The 21,307-nt window shown below is 40.9% G+C and overlaps 24 non-coding genes across 24 annotated transcripts; all 24 read left to right on the top strand.

Moving 5' to 3' along the window:
* Nucleotides 1-65: 65 nt before the first annotated feature.
* trnak-uuu (transfer RNA lysine (anticodon UUU)) lies at nt 66-138 on the top strand. Its single transcript has one exon. It is a non-coding gene; the product is annotated as a tRNA-Lys (tRNA).
* Nucleotides 139-357: 219 nt separating this feature from the next.
* Nucleotides 358-429, top strand: trnaq-uug (transfer RNA glutamine (anticodon UUG)). The gene has a single exon. It is a non-coding gene; the product is annotated as a tRNA-Gln (tRNA).
* A 1,509-nt stretch (nt 430-1,938) lies between these two features.
* Nucleotides 1,939-2,011, top strand: trnak-uuu (transfer RNA lysine (anticodon UUU)). Its single transcript has one exon. It is a non-coding gene; the product is annotated as a tRNA-Lys (tRNA).
* Nucleotides 2,012-2,232: 221 nt separating this feature from the next.
* Nucleotides 2,233-2,304, top strand: trnaq-uug (transfer RNA glutamine (anticodon UUG)). The gene has a single exon. It is a non-coding gene; the product is annotated as a tRNA-Gln (tRNA).
* A 1,509-nt stretch (nt 2,305-3,813) lies between these two features.
* trnak-uuu (transfer RNA lysine (anticodon UUU)) lies at nt 3,814-3,886 on the top strand. The gene has a single exon. It is a non-coding gene; the product is annotated as a tRNA-Lys (tRNA).
* Nucleotides 3,887-4,107: 221 nt separating this feature from the next.
* On the top strand, nt 4,108-4,179 carry trnaq-uug (transfer RNA glutamine (anticodon UUG)). Its single transcript has one exon. It is a non-coding gene; the product is annotated as a tRNA-Gln (tRNA).
* A 1,509-nt stretch (nt 4,180-5,688) lies between these two features.
* trnak-uuu (transfer RNA lysine (anticodon UUU)) lies at nt 5,689-5,761 on the top strand. The gene has a single exon. It is a non-coding gene; the product is annotated as a tRNA-Lys (tRNA).
* Nucleotides 5,762-5,982: 221 nt separating this feature from the next.
* trnaq-uug (transfer RNA glutamine (anticodon UUG)) lies at nt 5,983-6,054 on the top strand. The gene has a single exon. It is a non-coding gene; the product is annotated as a tRNA-Gln (tRNA).
* A 1,509-nt stretch (nt 6,055-7,563) lies between these two features.
* trnak-uuu (transfer RNA lysine (anticodon UUU)) lies at nt 7,564-7,636 on the top strand. Its single transcript has one exon. It is a non-coding gene; the product is annotated as a tRNA-Lys (tRNA).
* Nucleotides 7,637-7,857: 221 nt separating this feature from the next.
* On the top strand, nt 7,858-7,929 carry trnaq-uug (transfer RNA glutamine (anticodon UUG)). Its single transcript has one exon. It is a non-coding gene; the product is annotated as a tRNA-Gln (tRNA).
* A 1,509-nt stretch (nt 7,930-9,438) lies between these two features.
* On the top strand, nt 9,439-9,511 carry trnak-uuu (transfer RNA lysine (anticodon UUU)). The gene has a single exon. It is a non-coding gene; the product is annotated as a tRNA-Lys (tRNA).
* Nucleotides 9,512-9,732: 221 nt separating this feature from the next.
* Nucleotides 9,733-9,804, top strand: trnaq-uug (transfer RNA glutamine (anticodon UUG)). Its single transcript has one exon. It is a non-coding gene; the product is annotated as a tRNA-Gln (tRNA).
* A 1,509-nt stretch (nt 9,805-11,313) lies between these two features.
* trnak-uuu (transfer RNA lysine (anticodon UUU)) lies at nt 11,314-11,386 on the top strand. Its single transcript has one exon. It is a non-coding gene; the product is annotated as a tRNA-Lys (tRNA).
* A 221-nt stretch (nt 11,387-11,607) lies between these two features.
* Nucleotides 11,608-11,679, top strand: trnaq-uug (transfer RNA glutamine (anticodon UUG)). The gene has a single exon. It is a non-coding gene; the product is annotated as a tRNA-Gln (tRNA).
* Nucleotides 11,680-13,188: 1,509 nt separating this feature from the next.
* Nucleotides 13,189-13,261, top strand: trnak-uuu (transfer RNA lysine (anticodon UUU)). Its single transcript has one exon. It is a non-coding gene; the product is annotated as a tRNA-Lys (tRNA).
* Nucleotides 13,262-13,482: 221 nt separating this feature from the next.
* trnaq-uug (transfer RNA glutamine (anticodon UUG)) lies at nt 13,483-13,554 on the top strand. The gene has a single exon. It is a non-coding gene; the product is annotated as a tRNA-Gln (tRNA).
* Nucleotides 13,555-15,063: 1,509 nt separating this feature from the next.
* trnak-uuu (transfer RNA lysine (anticodon UUU)) lies at nt 15,064-15,136 on the top strand. Its single transcript has one exon. It is a non-coding gene; the product is annotated as a tRNA-Lys (tRNA).
* Nucleotides 15,137-15,357: 221 nt separating this feature from the next.
* On the top strand, nt 15,358-15,429 carry trnaq-uug (transfer RNA glutamine (anticodon UUG)). The gene has a single exon. It is a non-coding gene; the product is annotated as a tRNA-Gln (tRNA).
* A 1,509-nt stretch (nt 15,430-16,938) lies between these two features.
* Nucleotides 16,939-17,011, top strand: trnak-uuu (transfer RNA lysine (anticodon UUU)). The gene has a single exon. It is a non-coding gene; the product is annotated as a tRNA-Lys (tRNA).
* A 221-nt stretch (nt 17,012-17,232) lies between these two features.
* Nucleotides 17,233-17,304, top strand: trnaq-uug (transfer RNA glutamine (anticodon UUG)). Its single transcript has one exon. It is a non-coding gene; the product is annotated as a tRNA-Gln (tRNA).
* A 1,509-nt stretch (nt 17,305-18,813) lies between these two features.
* On the top strand, nt 18,814-18,886 carry trnak-uuu (transfer RNA lysine (anticodon UUU)). The gene has a single exon. It is a non-coding gene; the product is annotated as a tRNA-Lys (tRNA).
* Nucleotides 18,887-19,105: 219 nt separating this feature from the next.
* On the top strand, nt 19,106-19,177 carry trnaq-uug (transfer RNA glutamine (anticodon UUG)). The gene has a single exon. It is a non-coding gene; the product is annotated as a tRNA-Gln (tRNA).
* Nucleotides 19,178-20,686: 1,509 nt separating this feature from the next.
* trnak-uuu (transfer RNA lysine (anticodon UUU)) lies at nt 20,687-20,759 on the top strand. Its single transcript has one exon. It is a non-coding gene; the product is annotated as a tRNA-Lys (tRNA).
* Nucleotides 20,760-20,978: 219 nt separating this feature from the next.
* trnaq-uug (transfer RNA glutamine (anticodon UUG)) lies at nt 20,979-21,050 on the top strand. The gene has a single exon. It is a non-coding gene; the product is annotated as a tRNA-Gln (tRNA).
* The last annotated feature ends 257 nt before the right edge of the window (nt 21,051-21,307 follow it).

The raw sequence follows: 21,307 nt of genomic DNA on the forward strand, positions 1-21,307 counted from the left end.
TCCCAAAAAAGGTTATGCACAGCTATGAAATGATCCAGGCTCCATTTGGCTCTGTCTCACTCAGAGCCTGGATAGCTCAGTCGGTAGAGCATCAGACTTTTAATCTGAGGGTCCAGGGTTCAAGTCCCTGTTCAGGCGGTTGTATTACTATGTAATTATTGTAAGATATTAAACACAATACTAGACCATACAATTTGAATGACTCATGCCGGCATGTAGACAGAATTTGGACTTGCCTAATGCGAAAAGAACTTCCCGTGGTTCCCCTACATCAAAAACACTGCATGTGATATATCATATCAGATTGATCACCAACCCTCATCAAATTCAACCCTACATGGCGGTATTGCATTGTATGGTTCCATGGTGTAATGGTTAGCACTCTGGGCTTTGAATCCAGTGATCCGAGTTCAAATCTCGGTGGAACCTAGAACTGTCTTGAGTTGACTGTAAACTGCAAACCAATGTGTGTCATGGTCCCACCCTCTTTTTTCAACGAGTGTCAATTTACATGCAAGCCATCAACAACAGTGTTTATGGAGCCAAGAGCCATACAATATCATGGACATTGATCAAAGTAAAAGTTCAGTTTAGTTTATTACTGAAAAAGAAACAATTCTTGTATTTCGATTTTAAAGCCAGCATCACTGCCCAAGAGTCAGTGTCTAGAGACAGAGTGATATTACTGAGAAAACAAGCTGATATATTCTATTGTGCAATGCTAAATAGTGAAGCCAGAACAACACCCCAACTATGAAGCACTTTCTATAAAATGCAGACAGATCATGGCTGTGGTTGAGCTCTACTTTTGACTTACATTTGGCACAGGAGTCCTGATATTGGCCGTACAGTTCCTATTCGTGAACAAGTTGCTGACAAGAAAACCCCAAAGAGGAGCACTTATGAGCATGAAGAAGCACAAGTGGTTCCATTTGAAGTAATCTTGGAGCAAGGACTTTTTCTTTTGCATTACCAATGGAGGCTTTTGTCATATGGAACTGCCCCCCAACAAAAAGCACTTACTGAATTTCATTGACAAGTCAATGCTCATGTTAGGGAAATAAGAATGACTCTCTGAAACTGGTGTTTAAACAAACTTTTCCAGAACGTAATTTCAAAGTGCATGCAGACAAAGACATCAACACTACCCCAACAAGTAGCACTTACTGCATTCAAAAGTCAAGTCAGTGCTTGTGCCAGGGTAATGTGAATGACCAGGTAGAGTGAAAACTTCATGGTATTTTTCAAAACTTGAGATACTTGCAGTTATTGAGGCCAAAGTCACAACCAAGACAACCCCAAAGAGAAGCACTTATGATTGCAGAAGCCAACAGTGGCTCAAGTTGAGGTCGTCTTAATGTGTTTGCTTCACAATGTCTTAAATGGTGGTCACAACAAGTAGAACTTACTGAAAAAAACAAGTCAATGCTCCTGTTGAACTCCACTGAATCCAGATATTCCTATCAAAGTGGCTGCTGTACTCCAGATCTTCTTCCGATGTCTTCTTGGCCGTCTCTGGTGAGTTGTGCTGGCTAAGGTATGTGACCAGTATAAGTACCGTATGCCATAGCCCCACCTTCTTTTCAGGGTTTCAACGACTGTGGTAATGGCCATTCTGAAAATGGGCCTTCAATGTGTAGTCAATTTACATACAAGCCGTCAACAAAGTTATCGATGCAGACCAACAAGAGACATCAAATACATAGCCAGTGATCAGCCAAACAAGTTGAATCATTGTGAAACTTCCAAATCATTTTTGCAACTGTCTTTGGTACCCATTGAAGGATTACATTGTCATTGACATTGTAAAGATGCAAGGCCTCATGGGAGTCAGACTCTGGATCCAGTTTATTTGCTGCTAAAAGAACACTGTTCCCAAAAAAGGTTATGCACAGCTATGAAATGATCCAGGCTCCATTTGGCTCTGTCTCACTCAGAGCCTGGATAGCTCAGTCGGTAGAGCATCAGACTTTTAATCTGAGGGTCCAGGGTTCAAGTCCCTGTTCAGGCGGTTGTATTACTATGTAATTATTGTAAGATATTAAACACAATACTAGACCATACAATTTTAATGACTCATGCCGGCATGTAGACAGAATTTGGACTTGCCTAATGCGAAAAGAACTTCCCGTGGTTCCCCTACATCAAAAACACTGCATGTGATATATATCATATCAGATTGATCACCAACCCTCATCAAATTCAACCCTACATGGCGGTATTGCATTGTATGGTTCCATGGTGTAATGGTTAGCACTCTGGGCTTTGAATCCAGTGATCCGAGTTCAAATCTCGGTGGAACCTAGAACTGTCTTGAGTTGACTGTAAACTGCAAACCAATGTGTGCCATGGTCCCACCCTCTTTTTTCAACGAGTGTCAATTTACATGCAAGCCATCAACAACAGTGTTTATGGAGCCAAGAGCCATACAATATCATGGACATTGATCAAAGTAAAAGTTCAGTTTAGTTTATTACTGAAAAAGAAACAATTCTTGTATTTCGATTTTAAAGCCAGCATCACTGCCCAAGAGTCAGTGTCTAGAGACAGAGTGATATTACTGAGAAAACAAGCTGATATATTCTATTGTGCAATGCTAAATAGCGAAGCCAGAACAACACCCCAACTATGAAGCACTTTCTATAAAATGCAGACAGATCATGGCTGTGGTTGAGCTCTACTTTTGACTTACATTTGGCACAGGAGTCCTGATATTGGCCGTACAGTTCCTATTCGTGAACAAGTTGCTGACAAGAAAACCCCAAAGAGGAGCACTTATGAGCATGAAGAAGCACAAGTGGTTCCATTTGAAGTAATCTTGGAGCAAGGACTTTTTCTTTTGCATTACCAATGGAGGCTTTTGTCATATGGAACTGCCCCCCAACAAAAAGCACTTACTGAATTTCATTGACAAGTCAATGCTCATGTTAGGGAAATAAGAATGACTCTCTGAAACTGGTGTTTAAACAAACTTTTCCAGAACGTAATTTCAAAGTGCATGCAGACAAAGACATCAACACTACCCCAACAAGTAGCACTTACTGCATTCAAAAGTCAAGTCAGTGCTTGTGCCAGGGTAATGTGAATGACCAGGTAGAGTGAAAACTTCATGGTATTTTTCAAAACTTGAGATACTTGCAGTTATTGAGGCCAAAGTCACAACCAAGACAACCCCAAAGAGAAGCACTTATGATTGCAGAAGCCAACAGTGGCTCAAGTTGAGGTCGTCTTAATGTGTTTGCTTCACAATGTCTTAAATGGTGGTCACAACAAGTAGAACTTACTGAAAAAAACAAGTCAATGCTCCTGTTGAACTCCACTGAATCCAGATATTCCTATCAAAGTGGCTGCTGTACTCCAGATCTTCTTCCGATGTCTTCTTGGCCGTCTCTGGTGAGTTGTGCTGGCTAAGGTATGTGACCAGTATAAGTACCGTATGCCATAGCCCCACCTTCTTTTCAGGGTTTCAACGACTGTGGTAATGGCCATTCTGAAAATGGGCCTTCAATGTGTAGTCAATTTACATACAAGCCGTCAACAAAGTTATCGATGCAGACCAACAAGAGACATCAAATACATAGCCAGTGATCAGCCAAACAAGTTGAATCATTGTGAAACTTCCAAATCATTTTTGCAACTGTCTTTGGTACCCATTGAAGGATTACATTGTCATTGACATTGTAAAGATGCAAGGCCTCATGGGAGTCAGACTCTGGATCCAGTTTATTTGCTGCTAAAAGAACACTGTTCCCAAAAAAGGTTATGCACAGCTATGAAATGATCCAGGCTCCATTTGGCTCTGTCTCACTCAGAGCCTGGATAGCTCAGTCGGTAGAGCATCAGACTTTTAATCTGAGGGTCCAGGGTTCAAGTCCCTGTTCAGGCGGTTGTATTACTATGTAATTATTGTAAGATATTAAACACAATACTAGACCATACAATTTTAATGACTCATGCCGGCATGTAGACAGAATTTGGACTTGCCTAATGCGAAAAGAACTTCCCGTGGTTCCCCTACATCAAAAACACTGCATGTGATATATATCATATCAGATTGATCACCAACCCTCATCAAATTCAACCCTACATGGCGGTATTGCATTGTATGGTTCCATGGTGTAATGGTTAGCACTCTGGGCTTTGAATCCAGTGATCCGAGTTCAAATCTCGGTGGAACCTAGAACTGTCTTGAGTTGACTGTAAACTGCAAACCAATGTGTGCCATGGTCCCACCCTCTTTTTTCAACGAGTGTCAATTTACATGCAAGCCATCAACAACAGTGTTTATGGAGCCAAGAGCCATACAATATCATGGACATTGATCAAAGTAAAAGTTCAGTTTAGTTTATTACTGAAAAAGAAACAATTCTTGTATTTCGATTTTAAAGCCAGCATCACTGCCCAAGAGTCAGTGTCTAGAGACAGAGTGATATTACTGAGAAAACAAGCTGATATATTCTATTGTGCAATGCTAAATAGCGAAGCCAGAACAACACCCCAACTATGAAGCACTTTCTATAAAATGCAGACAGATCATGGCTGTGGTTGAGCTCTACTTTTGACTTACATTTGGCACAGGAGTCCTGATATTGGCCGTACAGTTCCTATTCGTGAACAAGTTGCTGACAAGAAAACCCCAAAGAGGAGCACTTATGAGCATGAAGAAGCACAAGTGGTTCCATTTGAAGTAATCTTGGAGCAAGGACTTTTTCTTTTGCATTACCAATGGAGGCTTTTGTCATATGGAACTGCCCCCCAACAAAAAGCACTTACTGAATTTCATTGACAAGTCAATGCTCATGTTAGGGAAATAAGAATGACTCTCTGAAACTGGTGTTTAAACAAACTTTTCCAGAACGTAATTTCAAAGTGCATGCAGACAAAGACATCAACACTACCCCAACAAGTAGCACTTACTGCATTCAAAAGTCAAGTCAGTGCTTGTGCCAGGGTAATGTGAATGACCAGGTAGAGTGAAAACTTCATGGTATTTTTCAAAACTTGAGATACTTGCAGTTATTGAGGCCAAAGTCACAACCAAGACAACCCCAAAGAGAAGCACTTATGATTGCAGAAGCCAACAGTGGCTCAAGTTGAGGTCGTCTTAATGTGTTTGCTTCACAATGTCTTAAATGGTGGTCACAACAAGTAGAACTTACTGAAAAAAACAAGTCAATGCTCCTGTTGAACTCCACTGAATCCAGATATTCCTATCAAAGTGGCTGCTGTACTCCAGATCTTCTTCCGATGTCTTCTTGGCCGTCTCTGGTGAGTTGTGCTGGCTAAGGTATGTGACCAGTATAAGTACCGTATGCCATAGCCCCACCTTCTTTTCAGGGTTTCAACGACTGTGGTAATGGCCATTCTGAAAATGGGCCTTCAATGTGTAGTCAATTTACATACAAGCCGTCAACAAAGTTATCGATGCAGACCAACAAGAGACATCAAATACATAGCCAGTGATCAGCCAAACAAGTTGAATCATTGTGAAACTTCCAAATCATTTTTGCAACTGTCTTTGGTACCCATTGAAGGATTACATTGTCATTGACATTGTAAAGATGCAAGGCCTCATGGGAGTCAGACTCTGGATCCAGTTTATTTGCTGCTAAAAGAACACTGTTCCCAAAAAAGGTTATGCACAGCTATGAAATGATCCAGGCTCCATTTGGCTCTGTCTCACTCAGAGCCTGGATAGCTCAGTCGGTAGAGCATCAGACTTTTAATCTGAGGGTCCAGGGTTCAAGTCCCTGTTCAGGCGGTTGTATTACTATGTAATTATTGTAAGATATTAAACACAATACTAGACCATACAATTTTAATGACTCATGCCGGCATGTAGACAGAATTTGGACTTGCCTAATGCGAAAAGAACTTCCCGTGGTTCCCCTACATCAAAAACACTGCATGTGATATATATCATATCAGATTGATCACCAACCCTCATCAAATTCAACCCTACATGGCGGTATTGCATTGTATGGTTCCATGGTGTAATGGTTAGCACTCTGGGCTTTGAATCCAGTGATCCGAGTTCAAATCTCGGTGGAACCTAGAACTGTCTTGAGTTGACTGTAAACTGCAAACCAATGTGTGCCATGGTCCCACCCTCTTTTTTCAACGAGTGTCAATTTACATGCAAGCCATCAACAACAGTGTTTATGGAGCCAAGAGCCATACAATATCATGGACATTGATCAAAGTAAAAGTTCAGTTTAGTTTATTACTGAAAAAGAAACAATTCTTGTATTTCGATTTTAAAGCCAGCATCACTGCCCAAGAGTCAGTGTCTAGAGACAGAGTGATATTACTGAGAAAACAAGCTGATATATTCTATTGTGCAATGCTAAATAGCGAAGCCAGAACAACACCCCAACTATGAAGCACTTTCTATAAAATGCAGACAGATCATGGCTGTGGTTGAGCTCTACTTTTGACTTACATTTGGCACAGGAGTCCTGATATTGGCCGTACAGTTCCTATTCGTGAACAAGTTGCTGACAAGAAAACCCCAAAGAGGAGCACTTATGAGCATGAAGAAGCACAAGTGGTTCCATTTGAAGTAATCTTGGAGCAAGGACTTTTTCTTTTGCATTACCAATGGAGGCTTTTGTCATATGGAACTGCCCCCCAACAAAAAGCACTTACTGAATTTCATTGACAAGTCAATGCTCATGTTAGGGAAATAAGAATGACTCTCTGAAACTGGTGTTTAAACAAACTTTTCCAGAACGTAATTTCAAAGTGCATGCAGACAAAGACATCAACACTACCCCAACAAGTAGCACTTACTGCATTCAAAAGTCAAGTCAGTGCTTGTGCCAGGGTAATGTGAATGACCAGGTAGAGTGAAAACTTCATGGTATTTTTCAAAACTTGAGATACTTGCAGTTATTGAGGCCAAAGTCACAACCAAGACAACCCCAAAGAGAAGCACTTATGATTGCAGAAGCCAACAGTGGCTCAAGTTGAGGTCGTCTTAATGTGTTTGCTTCACAATGTCTTAAATGGTGGTCACAACAAGTAGAACTTACTGAAAAAAACAAGTCAATGCTCCTGTTGAACTCCACTGAATCCAGATATTCCTATCAAAGTGGCTGCTGTACTCCAGATCTTCTTCCGATGTCTTCTTGGCCGTCTCTGGTGAGTTGTGCTGGCTAAGGTATGTGACCAGTATAAGTACCGTATGCCATAGCCCCACCTTCTTTTCAGGGTTTCAACGACTGTGGTAATGGCCATTCTGAAAATGGGCCTTCAATGTGTAGTCAATTTACATACAAGCCGTCAACAAAGTTATCGATGCAGACCAACAAGAGACATCAAATACATAGCCAGTGATCAGCCAAACAAGTTGAATCATTGTGAAACTTCCAAATCATTTTTGCAACTGTCTTTGGTACCCATTGAAGGATTACATTGTCATTGACATTGTAAAGATGCAAGGCCTCATGGGAGTCAGACTCTGGATCCAGTTTATTTGCTGCTAAAAGAACACTGTTCCCAAAAAAGGTTATGCACAGCTATGAAATGATCCAGGCTCCATTTGGCTCTGTCTCACTCAGAGCCTGGATAGCTCAGTCGGTAGAGCATCAGACTTTTAATCTGAGGGTCCAGGGTTCAAGTCCCTGTTCAGGCGGTTGTATTACTATGTAATTATTGTAAGATATTAAACACAATACTAGACCATACAATTTTAATGACTCATGCCGGCATGTAGACAGAATTTGGACTTGCCTAATGCGAAAAGAACTTCCCGTGGTTCCCCTACATCAAAAACACTGCATGTGATATATATCATATCAGATTGATCACCAACCCTCATCAAATTCAACCCTACATGGCGGTATTGCATTGTATGGTTCCATGGTGTAATGGTTAGCACTCTGGGCTTTGAATCCAGTGATCCGAGTTCAAATCTCGGTGGAACCTAGAACTGTCTTGAGTTGACTGTAAACTGCAAACCAATGTGTGCCATGGTCCCACCCTCTTTTTTCAACGAGTGTCAATTTACATGCAAGCCATCAACAACAGTGTTTATGGAGCCAAGAGCCATACAATATCATGGACATTGATCAAAGTAAAAGTTCAGTTTAGTTTATTACTGAAAAAGAAACAATTCTTGTATTTCGATTTTAAAGCCAGCATCACTGCCCAAGAGTCAGTGTCTAGAGACAGAGTGATATTACTGAGAAAACAAGCTGATATATTCTATTGTGCAATGCTAAATAGCGAAGCCAGAACAACACCCCAACTATGAAGCACTTTCTATAAAATGCAGACAGATCATGGCTGTGGTTGAGCTCTACTTTTGACTTACATTTGGCACAGGAGTCCTGATATTGGCCGTACAGTTCCTATTCGTGAACAAGTTGCTGACAAGAAAACCCCAAAGAGGAGCACTTATGAGCATGAAGAAGCACAAGTGGTTCCATTTGAAGTAATCTTGGAGCAAGGACTTTTTCTTTTGCATTACCAATGGAGGCTTTTGTCATATGGAACTGCCCCCCAACAAAAAGCACTTACTGAATTTCATTGACAAGTCAATGCTCATGTTAGGGAAATAAGAATGACTCTCTGAAACTGGTGTTTAAACAAACTTTTCCAGAACGTAATTTCAAAGTGCATGCAGACAAAGACATCAACACTACCCCAACAAGTAGCACTTACTGCATTCAAAAGTCAAGTCAGTGCTTGTGCCAGGGTAATGTGAATGACCAGGTAGAGTGAAAACTTCATGGTATTTTTCAAAACTTGAGATACTTGCAGTTATTGAGGCCAAAGTCACAACCAAGACAACCCCAAAGAGAAGCACTTATGATTGCAGAAGCCAACAGTGGCTCAAGTTGAGGTCGTCTTAATGTGTTTGCTTCACAATGTCTTAAATGGTGGTCACAACAAGTAGAACTTACTGAAAAAAACAAGTCAATGCTCCTGTTGAACTCCACTGAATCCAGATATTCCTATCAAAGTGGCTGCTGTACTCCAGATCTTCTTCCGATGTCTTCTTGGCCGTCTCTGGTGAGTTGTGCTGGCTAAGGTATGTGACCAGTATAAGTACCGTATGCCATAGCCCCACCTTCTTTTCAGGGTTTCAACGACTGTGGTAATGGCCATTCTGAAAATGGGCCTTCAATGTGTAGTCAATTTACATACAAGCCGTCAACAAAGTTATCGATGCAGACCAACAAGAGACATCAAATACATAGCCAGTGATCAGCCAAACAAGTTGAATCATTGTGAAACTTCCAAATCATTTTTGCAACTGTCTTTGGTACCCATTGAAGGATTACATTGTCATTGACATTGTAAAGATGCAAGGCCTCATGGGAGTCAGACTCTGGATCCAGTTTATTTGCTGCTAAAAGAACACTGTTCCCAAAAAAGGTTATGCACAGCTATGAAATGATCCAGGCTCCATTTGGCTCTGTCTCACTCAGAGCCTGGATAGCTCAGTCGGTAGAGCATCAGACTTTTAATCTGAGGGTCCAGGGTTCAAGTCCCTGTTCAGGCGGTTGTATTACTATGTAATTATTGTAAGATATTAAACACAATACTAGACCATACAATTTTAATGACTCATGCCGGCATGTAGACAGAATTTGGACTTGCCTAATGCGAAAAGAACTTCCCGTGGTTCCCCTACATCAAAAACACTGCATGTGATATATATCATATCAGATTGATCACCAACCCTCATCAAATTCAACCCTACATGGCGGTATTGCATTGTATGGTTCCATGGTGTAATGGTTAGCACTCTGGGCTTTGAATCCAGTGATCCGAGTTCAAATCTCGGTGGAACCTAGAACTGTCTTGAGTTGACTGTAAACTGCAAACCAATGTGTGCCATGGTCCCACCCTCTTTTTTCAACGAGTGTCAATTTACATGCAAGCCATCAACAACAGTGTTTATGGAGCCAAGAGCCATACAATATCATGGACATTGATCAAAGTAAAAGTTCAGTTTAGTTTATTACTGAAAAAGAAACAATTCTTGTATTTCGATTTTAAAGCCAGCATCACTGCCCAAGAGTCAGTGTCTAGAGACAGAGTGATATTACTGAGAAAACAAGCTGATATATTCTATTGTGCAATGCTAAATAGTGAAGCCAGAACAACACCCCAACTATGAAGCACTTTCTATAAAATGCAGACAGATCATGGCTGTGGTTGAGCTCTACTTTTGACTTACATTTGGCACAGGAGTCCTGATATTGGCCGTACAGTTCCTATTCGTGAACAAGTTGCTGACAAGAAAACCCCAAAGAGGAGCACTTATGAGCATGAAGAAGCACAAGTGGTTCCATTTGAAGTAATCTTGGAGCAAGGACTTTTTCTTTTGCATTACCAATGGAGGCTTTTGTCATATGGAACTGCCCCCCAACAAAAAGCACTTACTGAATTTCATTGACAAGTCAATGCTCATGTTAGGGAAATAAGAATGACTCTCTGAAACTGGTGTTTAAACAAACTTTTCCAGAACGTAATTTCAAAGTGCATGCAGACAAAGACATCAACACTACCCCAACAAGTAGCACTTACTGCATTCAAAAGTCAAGTCAGTGCTTGTGCCAGGGTAATGTGAATGACCAGGTAGAGTGAAAACTTCATGGTATTTTTCAAAACTTGAGATACTTGCAGTTATTGAGGCCAAAGTCACAACCAAGACAACCCCAAAGAGAAGCACTTATGATTGCAGAAGCCAACAGTGGCTCAAGTTGAGGTCGTCTTAATGTGTTTGCTTCACAATGTCTTAAATGGTGGTCACAACAAGTAGAACTTACTGAAAAAAACAAGTCAATGCTCCTGTTGAACTCCACTGAATCCAGATATTCCTATCAAAGTGGCTGCTGTACTCCAGATCTTCTTCCGATGTCTTCTTGGCCGTCTCTGGTGAGTTGTGCTGGCTAAGGTATGTGACCAGTATAAGTACCGTATGCCATAGCCCCACCTTCTTTTCAGGGTTTCAACGACTGTGGTAATGGCCATTCTGAAAATGGGCCTTCAATGTGTAGTCAATTTACATACAAGCCGTCAACAAAGTTATCGATGCAGACCAACAAGAGACATCAAATACATAGCCAGTGATCAGCCAAACAAGTTGAATCATTGTGAAACTTCCAAATCATTTTTGCAACTGTCTTTGGTACCCATTGAAGGATTACATTGTCATTGACATTGTAAAGATGCAAGGCCTCATGGGAGTCAGACTCTGGATCCAGTTTATTTGCTGCTAAAAGAACACTGTTCCCAAAAAAGGTTATGCACAGCTATGAAATGATCCAGGCTCCATTTGGCTCTGTCTCACTCAGAGCCTGGATAGCTCAGTCGGTAGAGCATCAGACTTTTAATCTGAGGGTCCAGGGTTCAAGTCCCTGTTCAGGCGGTTGTATTATTATGTAATTATTGTAAGATATTAAACACAATACTAGACCATACAATTTTAATGACTCATGCCGGCATGTAGACAGAATTTGGACTTGCCTAATGCGAAAAGAACTTCCCGTGGTTCCCCTACATCAAAAACACTGCATGTGATATATATCATATCAGATTGATCACCAACCCTCATCAAATTCAACCCTACATGGCGGTATTGCATTGTATGGTTCCATGGTGTAATGGTTAGCACTCTGGGCTTTGAATCCAGTGATCCGAGTTCAAATCTCGGTGGAACCTAGAACTGTCTTGAGTTGACTGTAAACTGCAAACCAATGTGTGCCATGGTCCCACCCTCTTTTTTCAACGAGTGTCAATTTACATGCAAGCCATCAACAACAGTGTTTATGGAGCCAAGAGCCATACAATATCATGGACATTGATCAAAGTAAAAGTTCAGTTTAGTTTATTACTGAAAAAGAAACAATTCTTGTATTTCGATTTTAAAGCCAGCATCACTGCCCAAGAGTCAGTGTCTAGAGACAGAGTGATATTACTGAGAAAACAAGCTGATATATTCTATTGTGCAATGCTAAATAGCGAAGCCAGAACAACACCCCAACTATGAAGCACTTTCTATAAAATGCAGACAGATCATGGCTGTGGTTGAGCTCTACTTTTGACTTACATTTGGCACAGGAGTCCTGATATTGGCCGTACAGTTCCTATTCGTGAACAAGTTGCTGACAAGAAAACCCCAAAGAGGAGCACTTATGAGCATGAAGAAGCACAAGTGGTTCCATTTGAAGTAATCTTGGAGCAAGGACTTTTTCTTTTGCATTACCAATGGAGGCTTTTGTCATATGGAACTGCCCCCCAACAAAAAGCACTTACTGAATTTCATTGACAAGTCAATGCTCATGTTAGGGAAATAAGAATGACTCTCTGAAACTGGTGTTTAAACAAACTTTTCCAGAACGTAATTTCAAAGTGCATGCAGACAAAGACATCAACACTACCCCAACAAGTAGCACTTACTGCATTCAAAAGTCAAGTCAGTGCTTGTGCCAGGGTAATGTGAATGACCAGGTAGAGTGAAAACTTCATGGTATTTTTCAAAACTTGAGATACTTGCAGTTATTGAGGCCAAAGTCACAACCAAGACAACCCCAAAGAGAAGCACTTATGATTGCAGAAGCCAACAGTGGCTCAAGTTGAGGTCGTCTTAATGTGTTTGCTTCACAATGTCTTAAATGGTGGTCACAACAAGTAGAACTTACTGAAAAAAACAAGTCAATGCTCCTGTTGAACTCCACTGAATCCAGATATTCCTATCAAAGTGGCTGCTGTACTCCAGATCTTCTTCCGATGTCTTCTTGGCCGTCTCTGGTGAGTTGTGCTGGCTAAGGTATGTGACCAGTATAAGTACCGTATGCCATAGCCCCACCTTCTTTTCAGGGTTTCAACGACTGTGGTAATGGCCATTCTGAAAATGGGCCTTCAATGTGTAGTCAATTTACATACAAGCCGTCAACAAAGTTATCGATGCAGACCAACAAGAGACATCAAATACATAGCCAGTGATCAGCCAAACAAGTTGAATCATTGTGAAACTTCCAAATCATTTTTGCAACTGTCTTTGGTACCCATTGAAGGATTACATTGTCATTGACATTGTAAAGATGCAAGGCCTCATGGGAGTCAGACTCTGGATCCAGTTTATTTGCTGCTAAAAGAACACTGTTCCCAAAAAAGGTTATGCACAGCTATGAAATGATCCAGGCTCCATTTGGCTCTGTCTCACTCAGAGCCTGGATAGCTCAGTCGGTAGAGCATCAGACTTTTAATCTGAGGGTCCAGGGTTCAAGTCCCTGTTCAGGCGGTTGTATTACTATGTAATTATTGTAAGATATTAAACACAATACTAGACCATACAATTTTAATGACTCATGCCGGCATGTAGACAGAATTTGGACTTGCCTAATGCGAAAAGAACTTCCCGTGGTTCCCCTACATCAAAAACACTGCATGTGATATATATCATATCAGATTGATCACCAACCCTCATCAAATTCAACCCTACATGGCGGTATTGCATTGTATGGTTCCATGGTGTAATGGTTAGCACTCTGGGCTTTGAATCCAGTGATCCGAGTTCAAATCTCGGTGGAACCTAGAACTGTCTTGAGTTGACTGTAAACTGCAAACCAATGTGTGCCATGGTCCCACCCTCTTTTTTCAACGAGTGTCAATTTACATGCAAGCCATCAACAACAGTGTTTATGGAGCCAAGAGCCATACAATATCATGGACATTGATCAAAGTAAAAGTTCAGTTTAGTTTATTACTGAAAAAGAAACAATTCTTGTATTTCGATTTTAAAGCCAGCATCACTGCCCAAGAGTCAGTGTCTAGAGACAGAGTGATATTACTGAGAAAACAAGCTGATATATTCTATTGTGCAATGCTAAATAGTGAAGCCAGAACAACACCCCAACTATGAAGCACTTTCTATAAAATGCAGACAGATCATGGCTGTGGTTGAGCTCTACTTTTGACTTACATTTGGCACAGGAGTCCTGATATTGGCCGTACAGTTCCTATTCGTGAACAAGTTGCTGACAAGAAAACCCCAAAGAGGAGCACTTATGAGCATGAAGAAGCACAAGTGGTTCCATTTGAAGTAATCTTGGAGCAAGGACTTTTTCTTTTGCATTACCAATGGAGGCTTTTGTCATATGGAACTGCCCCCCAACAAAAAGCACTTACTGAATTTCATTGACAAGTCAATGCTCATGTTAGGGAAATAAGAATGACTCTCTGAAACTGGTGTTTAAACAAACTTTTCCAGAACGTAATTTCAAAGTGCATGCAGACAAAGACATCAACACTACCCCAACAAGTAGCACTTACTGCATTCAAAAGTCAAGTCAGTGCTTGTGCCAGGGTAATGTGAATGACCAGGTAGAGTGAAAACTTCATGGTATTTTTCAAAACTTGAGATACTTGCAGTTATTGAGGCCAAAGTCACAACCAAGACAACCCCAAAGAGAAGCACTTATGATTGCAGAAGCCAACAGTGGCTCAAGTTGAGGTCGTCTTAATGTGTTTGCTTCACAATGTCTTAAATGGTGGTCACAACAAGTAGAACTTACTGAAAAAAACAAGTCAATGCTCCTGTTGAACTCCACTGAATCCAGATATTCCTATCAAAGTGGCTGCTGTACTCCAGATCTTCTTCCGATGTCTTCTTGGCCGTCTCTGGTGAGTTGTGCTGGCTAAGGTATGTGACCAGTATAAGTACCGTATGCCATAGCCCCACCTTCTTTTCAGGGTTTCAACGACTGTGGTAATGGCCATTCTGAAAATGGGCCTTCAATGTGTAGTCAATTTACATACAAGCCGTCAACAAAGTTATCGATGCAGACCAACAAGAGACATCAAATACATAGCCAGTGATCAGCCAAACAAGTTGAATCATTGTGAAACTTCCAAATCATTTTTGCAACTGTCTTTGGTACCCATTGAAGGATTACATTGTCATTGACATTGTAAAGATGCAAGGCCTCATGGGAGTCAGACTCTGGATCCAGTTTATTTGCTGCTAAAAGAACACTGTTCCCAAAAAAGGTTATGCACAGCTATGAAATGATCCAGGCTCCATTTGGCTCTGTCTCACTCAGAGCCTGGATAGCTCAGTCGGTAGAGCATCAGACTTTTAATCTGAGGGTCCAGGGTTCAAGTCCCTGTTCAGGCGGTTGTATTATTATGTAATTATTGTAAGATATTAAACACAATACTAGACCATACAATTTTAATGACTCATGCCGGCATGTAGACAGAATTTGGACTTGCCTAATGCGAAAAGAACTTCCCGTGGTTCCCCTACATCAAAAACACTGCATGTGATATATATCATATCAGATTGATCACCAACCCTCATCAAATTCAACCCTACATGGCGGTATTGCATTGTATGGTTCCATGGTGTAATGGTTAGCACTCTGGGCTTTGAATCCAGTGATCCGAGTTCAAATCTCGGTGGAACCTAGAACTGTCTTGAGTTGACTGTAAACTGCAAACCAATGTGTGCCATGGTCCCACCCTCTTTTTTCAACGAGTGTCAATTTACATGCAAGCCATCAACAACAGTGTTTATGGAGCCAAGAGCCATACAATATCATGGACATTGATCAAAGTAAAAGTTCAGTTTAGTTTATTACTGAAAAAGAAACAATTCTTGTATTTCGATTTTAAAGCCAGCATCACTGCCCAAGAGTCAGTGTCTAGAGACAGAGTGATATTACTGAGAAAACAAGCTGATATATTCTATTGTGCAATGCTAAATAGCGAAGCCAGAACAACACCCCAACTATGAAGCACTTTCTATAAAATGCAGACAGATCATGGCTGTGGTTGAGCTCTACTTTTGACTTACATTTGGCACAGGAGTCCTGATATTGGCCGTACAGTTCCTATTCGTGAACAAGTTGCTGACAAGAAAACCCCAAAGAGGAGCACTTATGAGCATGAAGAAGCACAAGTGGTTCCATTTGAAGTAATCTTGGAGCAAGGACTTTTTCTTTTGCATTACCAATGGAGGCTTTTGTCATATGGAACTGCCCCCCAACAAAAAGCACTTACTGAATTTCATTGACAAGTCAATGCTCATGTTAGGGAAATAAGAATGACTCTCTGAAACTGGTGTTTAAACAAACTTTTCCAGAACGTAATTTCAAAGTGCATGCAGACAAAGACATCAACACTACCCCAACAAGTAGCACTTACTGCATTCAAAAGTCAAGTCAGTGCTTGTGCCAGGGTAATGTGAATGACCAGGTAGAGTGAAAACTTCATGGTATTTTTCAAAACTTGAGATACTTGCAGTTATTGAGGCCAAAGTCACAACCAAGACAACCCCAAAGAGAAGCACTTATGATTGCAGAAGCCAACAGTGGCTCAAGTTGAGGTCGTCTTAATGTGTTTGCTTCACAATGTCTTAAATGGTGGTCACAACAAGTAGAACTTACTGAAAAAAACAAGTCAATGCTCCTGTTGAACTCCACTGAATCCAGATATTCCTATCAAAGTGGCTGCTGTACTCCAGATCTTCTTCCGATGTCTTCTTGGCCGTCTCTGGTGAGTTGTGCTGGCTAAGGTATGTGACCAGTATAAGTACCGTATGCCATAGCCCCACCTTCTTTTCAGGGTTTCAACGACTGTGGTAATGGCCATTCTGAAAATGGGCCTTCAATGTGTAGTCAATTTACATACAAGCCGTCAACAAAGTTATCGATGCAGACCAACAAGAGACATCAAATACATAGCCAGTGATCAGCCAAACAAGTTGAATCATTGTGAAACTTCCAAATCATTTTTGCAACTGTCTTTGGTACCCATTGAAGGATTACATTGTCATTGACATTGTAAAGATGCAAGGCCTCATGGGAGTCAGACTCTGGATCCAGTTTATTTGCTGCTAAAAGAACACTGTTCCCAAAAAAGGTTATGCACAGCTATGAAATGATCCAGGCTCCATTTGGCTCTGTCTCACTCAGAGCCTGGATAGCTCAGTCGGTAGAGCATCAGACTTTTAATCTGAGGGTCCAGGGTTCAAGTCCCTGTTCAGGCGGTTGTATTACTATGTAATTATTGTAAGATATTAAACACAATACTAGACCATACAATTTTAATGACTCATGCCGGCATGTAGACAGAATTTGGACTTGCCTAATGCGAAAAGAACTTCCCGTGGTTCCCCTACATCAAAAACACTGCATGTGATATATATCATATCAGATTGATCACCAACCCTCATCAAATTCAACCCTACATGGCGGTATTGCATTGTATGGTTCCATGGTGTAATGGTTAGCACTCTGGGCTTTGAATCCAGTGATCCGAGTTCAAATCTCGGTGGAACCTAGAACTGTCTTGAGTTGACTGTAAACTGCAAACCAATGTGTGCCATGGTCCCACCCTCTTTTTTCAACGAGTGTCAATTTACATGCAAGCCATCAACAACAGTGTTTATGGAGCCAAGAGCCATACAATATCATGGACATTGATCAAAGTAAAAGTTCAGTTTAGTTTATTACTGAAAAAGAAACAATTCTTGTATTTCGATTTTAAAGCCAGCATCACTGCCCAAGAGTCAGTGTCTAGAGACAGAGTGATATTACTGAGAAAACAAGCTGATATATTCTATTGTGCAATGCTAAATAGTGAAGCCAGAACAACACCCCAACTATGAAGCACTTTCTATAAAATGCAGACAGATCATGGCTGTGGTTGAGCTCTACTTTTGACTTACATTTGGCACAGGAGTCCTGATATTGGCCGTACAGTTCCTATTCGTGAACAAGTTGCTGACAAGAAAACCCCAAAGAGGAGCACTTATGAGCATGAAGAAGCACAAGTGGTTCCATTTGAAGTAATCTTGGAGCAAGGACTTTTTCTTTTGCATTACCAATGGAGGCTTTTGTCATATGGAACTGCCCCCCAACAAAAAGCACTTACTGAATTTCATTGACAAGTCAATGCTCATGTTAGGGAAATAAGAATGACTCTCTGAAACTGGTGTTTAAACAAACTTTTCCAGAACGTAATTTCAAAGTGCATGCAGACAAAGACATCAACACTACCCAAACAAGTAGCACTTACTGCATTCAAAAGTCAAGTCAGTGCTTGTGCCAGGGTAATGTGAATGACCAGGTAGAGTGAAAACTTCATGGTATTTTTCAAAACTTGAGATACTTGCAGTTATTGAGGCCAAAGTCACAACCAAGACAACCCCAAAGAGAAGCACTTATGATTGCAGAAGCCAACAGTGGCTCAAGTTGAGGTCGTCTTAATGTGTTTGCTTCACAATGTCTTAAATGGTGGTCACAACAAGTAGAACTTACTGAAAAAAACAAGTCAATGCTCCTGTTGAACTCCACTGAATCCAGATATTCCTATCAAAGTGGCTGCTGTACTCCAGATCTTCTTCCGATGTCTTCTTGGCCGTCTCTGGTGAGTTGTGCTGGCTAAGGTATGTGACCAGTATAAGTACCGTATGCCATAGCCCCACCTTCTTTTCAGGGTTTCAACGACTGTGGTAATGGCCATTCTGAAAATGGGCCTTCAATGTGTAGTCAATTTACATACAAGCCGTCAACAAAGTTATCGATGCAGACCAACAAGAGACATCAAATACATAGCCAGTGATCAGCCAAACAAGTTGAATCATTGTGAAACTTCCAAATCATTTTTGCAACTGTCTTTGGTACCCATTGAAGGATTACATTGTCATTGACATTGTAAAGATGCAAGGCCTCATGGGAGTCAGACTCTGGATCCAGTTTATTTGCTGCTAAAAGAACACTGTTCCCAAAAAAGGTTATGCACAGCTATGAAATGATCCAGGCTCCATTTGGCTCTGTCTCACTCAGAGCCTGGATAGCTCAGTCGGTAGAGCATCAGACTTTTAATCTGAGGGTCCAGGGTTCAAGTCCCTGTTCAGGCGGTTGTATTACTATGTAATTATTGTAAGATATTAAACACAATACTAGACCATACAATTTTAATGACTCATGCCGGCATGTAGACAGAATTTGGACTTGCCTAATGCGAAAAGAACTTCCCGTGGTTCCCCTACATCAAAAACACTGCATGTGATATATCATATCAGATTGATCACCAACCCTCATCAAATTCAACCCTACATGGCGGTATTGCATTGTATGGTTCCATGGTGTAATGGTTAGCACTCTGGGCTTTGAATCCAGTGATCCGAGTTCAAATCTCGGTGGAACCTAGAACTGTCTTGAGTTGACTGTAAACTGCAAACCAATGTGTGTCATGGTCCCACCCTCTTTTTTCAACGAGTGTCAATTTACATGCAAGCCATCAACAACAGTGTTTATGGAGCCAAGAGCCATACAATATCATGGACATTGATCAAAGTAAAAGTTCAGTTTAGTTTATTACTGAAAAAGAAACAATTCTTGTATTTCGATTTTAAAGCCAGCATCACTGCCCAAGAGTCAGTGTCTAGAGACAGAGTGATATTACTGAGAAAACAAGCTGATATATTCTATTGTGCAATGCTAAATAGTGAAGCCAGAACAACACCCCAACTATGAAGCACTTTCTATAAAATGCAGACAGATCATGGCTGTGGTTGAGCTCTACTTTTGACTTACATTTGGCACAGGAGTCCTGATATTGGCCGTACAGTTCCTATTCGTGAACAAGTTGCTGACAAGAAAACCCCAAAGAGGAGCACTTATGAGCATGAAGAAGCACAAGTGGTTCCATTTGAAGTAATCTTGGAGCAAGGACTTTTTCTTTTGCATTACCAATGGAGGCTTTTGTCATATGGAACTGCCCCCCAACAAAAAGCACTTACTGAATTTCATTGACAAGTCAATGCTCATGTTAGGGAAATAAGAATGACTCTCTGAAACTGGTGTTTAAACAAACTTTTCCAGAACGTAATTTCAAAGTGCATGCAGACAAAGACATCAACACTACCCAAACAAGTAGCACTTACTGCATTCAAAAGTCAAGTCAGTGCTTGTGCCAGGGTAATGTGAATGACCAGGTAGAGTGAAAACTTCATGGTATTTTTCAAAACTTGAGATACTTGCAGTTATTGAGGCCAAAGTCACAACCAAGACAACCCCAAAGAGAAGCACTTATGATTGCAGAAGCCAACAGTGGCTCAAGTTGAGGTCGTCTTAATGTGTTTGCTTCACAATGTCTTAAATGGTGGTCACAACAAGTAGAACTTACTGAAAAAAACAAGTCAATGCTCCTGTTGAACTCCACTGAATCCAGATATTCCTATCAAAGTGGCTGCTGTACTCCAGATCTTCTTCCGATGTCTTCTTGGCCGTCTCTGGTGAGTTGTGCTGGCTAAGGTATGTGACCAGTATAAGTACCGTATGCCATAGCCCCACCTTCTTTTCAGGGTTTCAACGACTGTGGTAATGGCCATTCTGAAAATGGGCCTTCAATGTGTAGTCAATTTACATACAAGCCGTCAACAAAGTTATCGATGCAGACCAACAAGAGACATCAAATACATAGCCAGTGATCAGCCAAACAAGTTGAATCATTGTGAAACTTCCAAATCATTTTTGCAACTGTCTTTGGTACCCATTGAAGGATTACATTGTCATTGACATTGTAAAGATGCAAGGCCTCATGGGAGTCAGACTCTGGATCCAGTTTATTTGCTGCTAAAAGAACACTGTTCCCAAAAAAGGTTATGCACAGCTATGAAATGATCCAGGCTCCATTTGGCTCTGTCTCACTCAGAGCCTGGATAGCTCAGTCGGTAGAGCATCAGACTTTTAATCTGAGGGTCCAGGGTTCAAGTCCCTGTTCAGGCGGTTGTATTACTATGTAATTATTGTAAGATATTAAACACAATACTAGACCATACAATTTTAATGACTCATGCCGGCATGTAGACAGAATTTGGACTTGCCTAATGCGAAAAGAACTTCCCGTGGTTCCCCTACATCAAAAACACTGCATGTGATATATCATATCAGATTGATCACCAACCCTCATCAAATTCAACCCTACATGGCGGTATTGCATTGTATGGTTCCATGGTGTAATGGTTAGCACTCTGGGCTTTGAATCCAGTGATCCGAGTTCAAATCTCGGTGGAACCTAGAACTGTCTTGAGTTGACTGTAAACTGCAAACCAATGTGTGTCATGGTCCCACCCTCTTTTTTCAACGAGTGTCAATTTACATGCAAGCCATCAACAACAGTGTTTATGGAGCCAAGAGCCATACAATATCATGGACATTGATCAAAGTAAAAGTTCAGTTTAGTTTATTACTGAAAAAGAAACAATTCTTGTATTTCGATTTTAAAGCCAGCATCACTGCCCAAGAGTCAGTGTCTAGAGACAGAGTGATATTAC

This window comes from Eucyclogobius newberryi, unplaced genomic scaffold (assembly GCF_026437365.1).
Source record: "Eucyclogobius newberryi isolate DKJ021-1_F unplaced genomic scaffold, fEucNew1.0.hap1 SCAF_59, whole genome shotgun sequence".
Classification (NCBI taxonomy): Eukaryota; Metazoa; Chordata; class Actinopteri; order Gobiiformes; family Gobiidae; genus Eucyclogobius; species Eucyclogobius newberryi.